The following is a 5,937-nucleotide window of genomic DNA, read 5'->3' as shown; positions in this document are numbered from 1 at the left end:
TTCCATTCTCCCCATCATTTTCAGGTACACCAATCTGATGTAGATTTGGTCTTTTCACATAATCCCATATTTCTTGAAGGCTTTGTTTGTTTCTTTTTACTCTTTTTTCCCTAAACTTCTCTACTTGCTTCATTTCATTCATTTGATCTTCAAGCACTGATACCCTTTCTTCCAGTTGATTGAATCGGTTACTGAAGTTTGTGCATTCGTCATGTAGTTCTCATACCATGGTTTTCAGCTCCATCAGGTCATTTAAGGACTTCTCTACATTGGTTATTCTAGTTAGCCATTCGTCTAATCTTTTTTCAAGGTTGTTAGCTTCTTTGCGATGGGTTCGAACTTCCTCCTTTAGCTTGGATGAGTCTGATCATCTGAAGCCTTCTTCTCTCAACTCCTCAAAGTCATTCTCTGTCCAGCTTTGTTCCATTGCTGGCGTGGAGCTGCGTTCCTTTGGAGGGGGAGAGGCACTCTGATTTTTAGAATTTTCACCTTTTCTGCTCTGTTTTTTCCCTATCTTTGTGGTTTTATCTACCTTTGGTCTTCGATGATGGTGACGTACAGATGGGGTTTTGACGTGGATGTCCTTTCTCTTTGTTAGTTTTCCTTCTAACAGTCAGGACCCTCAGCTGCAGGTCTGTTGGGGGTTGCTGGAGGTCCACTCCAGACCCTGTTTGCCTGGGTATCAGCAGTGGAGGCTGCAGAACAGTGAATATTGCTGAACAGCAAATGTTGCTGCCTGATTTTTCCTCTGGAAGCTTCATCTCAGAGGGGTAGCTGGCTGTGTAAGCTATCAGTCTGCCCCTACTTGGAGGTGCCTCCCAGTTAGGCTACTCAGGGGTCAGGGACCCTCTTGAGGCAGTCTGTCTGTTCTCAGATCTCAAACTCCGTGCTGGGAGAACCACTAGTCTTTTCTATGCTGTCAGACAGGGACATTTAAATCTGTAGAGGTTTCTGCTGCCTTTTGTTTGGCTATGCCTTGTTCCCAGAGGTGGAGTCTACAGAGGCAGGCAGGCCTCCTTGAGCTGCACTGAGCTCCATCCACTTTGAGCTTCCTGGCCGTTTTGTTTACCTACTCAAACTTCAGCAATGGTGGGCGCGCCCCTCCCCCAGCCTCGCTGCCACCTTGCAGTTAGATCTCAGACTGCTGTGCTAGCAATGAGCAAGTCTCCGTGGGCATGGGACCCTCCAAGCCAGGCACGGGATATAATCTCTGGGTATGCCATTTGCTAAGACCCTTGGAAAAGTGCAGCATTAGGGTGGGAGTGACCTGATTTTCCAGGTGTTGTCTGTCATGGTTTCCCTTGGCTAGGAAAAGGAATTCCCTTATCCCTGTGCTTCCCGGGTGAGGCGATGCCTCGCCCTGCTTCGGTTCTCCCTCGGTGGGCTGCACCCACTGTCCTGCACCCACTGTCTGACACGCCCCAGTGAGATGAACCCAGTAGCTCAGTTGGAAATGCAGAAATCACCTGTCTTCTGTGTCACTCACGCTGGGAGCTGTAGACTGGAGCTGTTCCTATTTGGCCATCTTGGAACTGCCCCTGGAGGATCTAGTTTCTTAAGACATCTGTGATACTGTCCATGAGGATAGCAGCAGTGTTTAGTAGGAAAGAACATTTTGCCAAGTTGTTCTATCATGGGTTTCTCAAGATGCTTACCTTTATCTTCCAATCTAGTTTTCAGCACTTGAGCATATGTTTCTTCATTATTACGCACAGAATCTGTTCAAGGGTTTGTTTTGTATGCTCATATGAAATGTCCACAGAATGGTGGTAGCACAGTATTGTTCTGCCATCAAAACAATACCATCAGATGTCACAGTAAGCTCTTCTTGGCAATTATAGTCATCTGGTAGAGAAGAATATGGAGATTTATGACAAACAATATAAAACTCTGTTTTGGATTGGTAATAAATGTTTCAAGATAGTTCTTTTTGACATCACCCATTTTGCTGCTGCTACAGCCATGGTGTTTCAAGATGCTTATCAAGTGGTATGAAAAAAAATGTTCTGAAGAGAAACTGGTTTTAAAATCTGCTTCCATATTTCCTTTGAAAACCAGCACAAGACAAGGATGCTCTCTCTCTCCATTCCAAATCAATATAGTACTGGAAGTTCTGGCCAGGGCAATCAGGCAAGAGAAAAAAAGAAAGTATATTCGAATAATAACAGAGGAAGTCAAACTGTCTTTGTTTGCAGATGACATGATCCTATATCTAGAAAACCCCATCATTTCAGCCCAAAAGCTTCTTAAGCTGATAAGCAACTTCTGCAAAGTCTCAGGATACAAAATCAATGTGCAAAAATCATTAGCATTCATATTCACCAACAACAGACATGCAGAAACCCACATCATGAAAGAACTCCCATTCACAATTGCCACAAAGAGAATAAAATAATTAAGAATACAGCTAACAAGAGAAGTGAGAGATCTCTTCAAGGAGATCTTTAAACCACTGCTCAAGGAAATCAGAGAGGACACAAGCAGATGGAAAAACATTCCATGTTAATGGATAGGAAGCATCAATGTCGTGAAAATGGCCATAGAGTCCAAAGGAATTTACAGATTCAATGCTATTCCCATCACACTACCTACCATTGATATTCTTCTCAGAATTAGAAAAAAACTATTTTAAAATTCATATGGAACTGAAAAAGAACACAAATAGCCAAGACAATCCTAAGCAAAAAGAACAAAGCTGGAGGCATCACGCTACCTGACTTTAAACTATACACAAGGCTACAGTAACCAAAAGAGCATGGTAGTGGTACAAGAACAGACACATAGATCAATGGAACAGAATAGAGAATCTAGAAATAAGACCACACACCTACAACCATCTGATCCTTGACAAACCTGACAAAAATAAGCGATGGGGAAAGAATTTCCTACTTAAAAATTGGTTCTAGGAGAACTGGCTAGCCATATGCAGAAAACTGAAACTGAGCCCCTTCCTTACACCATAAACAAAAACTCAAGATGAATTAAAGATTTAAATGTAAAACCCAAAACTATAAGAACCTTAGAAGAAAATCTAAGCAATACCATTCAGAACATAAGCACGGGCAAAGATTTCATGACGAAAACACCAAAAGCAAATGCTACAAAAGCAAAAATTGACGAATGGGATCTAATTAAACTAAAGAGCTTCTACACAGCAAAAGAAACTATTATCAGATCAAATAGACAACCTACAAAATGGGAGAAAATTTTTGCAATCCATCCTACTGACAAAGTCTAATATCCAACATCTATAAGGAAGTTAAATTTACAAGAACACAAAAACAGACAACTCCATTAAAAAGTGGGCAAAGGACATGAACAGACACTTTTCAAAAGAAGACATACATCCAGCCAACAATCATATGAAAAATAACTCAACATCACTTATCATGAGAGAAATGCAAATCAAAACCACAATGAGATAACCATCTCACGGTAGTACTAGGTGATGAAATGATCTCTGTAGCAAACCACCATGGCACACATTTACCTATGTAACAAACCTGCACATCCTGCACATGTACCCCAGAACTTAAAATAAAAATTTAAAAAATAAAATAAAATCTGCTTCTAGGCATACCAATTTGCATTCCTTGACAGCTCCTCACTGTGAGACCACCATCTTGCTTCAAGAAATATATTCTTTACTTTTGAAATAGAGAAAGAGATGTGAAGATAGTATATGGTTAATCACAATACATTTCCTCACAAACTCATTGAAACCTATTAAAAATTCTTAAAAACTCAAAACTTTTAACTTTGTACTAATGTACTGGTCATTATAGTTACACAGAAAAAATATGTTTTCAGATGAATACATGTATAAATGTATATATTATAGTTAATGACCACAATTTTCAGAATATATTAGGCTATGCTACTTGTACAACTCCATACATTGTTTACTTAAGTGTCCTCTTGTTAGCACAGTAAAAAGGCATTAATATTTTAGAATTAGTAATAAGAATAAACAAAGAACAGAGTTCCAAGATGGTCGAATAGGACAGCTCTGATCTGCAGCTCTCGGTATGACTGATGAAGATGGGTGATTTCTGCATTTCCAACTGATGTACCTGGTTCATCTCATTGGGACTGGTTGGACAGCGGGTGCAGCTCATGGAAGGCGACCTGAAGGATGGCGGGGTGTCACCTCACCCAGGAAGTGCAAGGGGTCAGGGGATATCCCTTTCCTAGCCAAGGGAAGCTGTGACAGACTACCTGGAAAAACGGGACAGTTTCACCCAAATATTGCACTTTTCCCAAGGAGTTTACATTTAAGGTTAATATTGTTATGTGTGAATTGATCCTGTCTTTATGATGTTAGCTGGTTATTTTGATGATGTTGCTGGTTAGCAACCAGCAGACAAGGAGACTCGCTCCCATGCCTGGCTTGGTAGGTCCCACACCCACGGAGCCTTGCTCACTGGTAGCGCAGCAGTCTCAGATCGAACTGCGAGGTGGCAGCCTGGCTGGGGGAGGGCGTCCGCCATTGCTGAGGTTTGAGTAGGCAAATAAAGTGGCCTGGAAGCTTGAACTGGGTGGAGCCCACCGCAGCTCATCAAGGCCTACTGCCTCTAGACTTCACCTCTGTGGGCAGGGCATAGCTGAACAAAAGGCAGCAGACATCTTCTGCAGACTTAAACGTCCCTGTGTGACAGCTCTGAAGAGAGCAGTGGTTCTCCCAGCATGGCGTTTGAGCTCTGAGAACGGACAGACTGCCTCCTCAAGTGGGTCCCTGACTGTAGCCTAACTGGGAGAAATCTCCCAGTAGGAGCCAACAAACACCTCATATAGGCGACTGCCCCTCTGGGATGAAGCTTCCAGAGGAAGGATCAGGCAGAAATATTTGCTGTTCTGCAATATTTGCTGTTGTGCAGCAAATATTGCCTGGTGATACCCAGGCAAACAGGGTCTGGAGTGGACTTCCAGCAAACTCCAACAGACCTGCAGCTGAGGGACCTGAGTATTAGAAGGAAAACTAACAAACAGGAAGGAATAACATCAACATCAACAAAAAGGTCATCTACACCAAGACCCCATCTGTAGGTCACCAGAAACAAAGACCAAAGGTAGATAAAACTACAAAGAGAGGGAGAAATCAGAGCAGAAAAGCTGAAAATTCAAAAATCAGAACACCTCTTCTCCTCTAAAGGATCACAGCTCCTTGCCAGCAACAGAACAAAGCTGGACAGAGAATGACTTTAACAAGTTGATGGAAGTAGGCTTCAGAAGCTCAGCAATAACAAACTTCTCCAAGCTAAAAGAGGATGTTCGAACCCATCACAAGGAAGCAAAAAAATCTTGAAAAAAGATTAGATGAATAGCTAACTAGAATAAACAGTGTAGACAAAACATTAAATAACCTGATAGAGCTGAAAACCATGGCACGAGAACTTTGTGATGCATGCACAAGCTTCAGTAGCCTATTCAAAAAGTGGACGAAAGGGTATCAGTGATCGAAGATCAAATTAATGAAATAAAGTGAGAAGACAAGGTCAGATAAAACAGAGTAAAAAGAAATGGACAAAGCCTCCAAGAAATAATGGCACTATGTGAAAATACCAAATCTACATTTGACTGGTGTACCTGAAAGTGATGAGGAGAATGGAACCAAGTTGCAAAACACTCTTCAGGATATTATCCAGGAGAACTTCTCCAACCTAGCAAGGCAGGCCAATATTCAAATTCAGGAAATACAGAGAACGCCACAAAGATACTCCTCGAGAAGAGCAACTACAGGACGTATAATTGTCAGATTCACCAAGTTTGAAATGAAGGAAAAAATGTTAAGGGCAGCCAGAGAGATAGGTCAGGTTTCCTACAGAGGGAAGCCCATCAGACTAACAGCAGATCTCTTGGCAGAAACTCTACAAGCCAGAAGAGAGTGGGGGCCAATATTCAACATTCTTAAAGAAAATAATTTTCAACCCAGAATTT

At 41.8% G+C, this 5,937-nt stretch overlaps 1 pseudogene; it reads right to left on the bottom strand.

Annotated features, from left to right (window-relative positions):
* LOC105519362 overlaps window positions 1-2,024 on the bottom strand; it is a 15,034-nt pseudogene extending 13,010 nt beyond the window's left edge.
* Between the last annotated feature and the right edge of the window lie 3,913 nt (window positions 2,025-5,937).

Source organism: Colobus angolensis, unplaced genomic scaffold (assembly GCF_000951035.1).
Source record: "Colobus angolensis palliatus isolate OR3802 unplaced genomic scaffold, Cang.pa_1.0 Scaffold345, whole genome shotgun sequence".
Lineage (NCBI taxonomy): Eukaryota > Metazoa > Chordata > Mammalia > Primates > Cercopithecidae > Colobus > Colobus angolensis.
The sequence above is the reverse complement of the archived record's forward strand: the minus strand, read 5'-3'. Positions and strand labels throughout refer to the sequence as shown.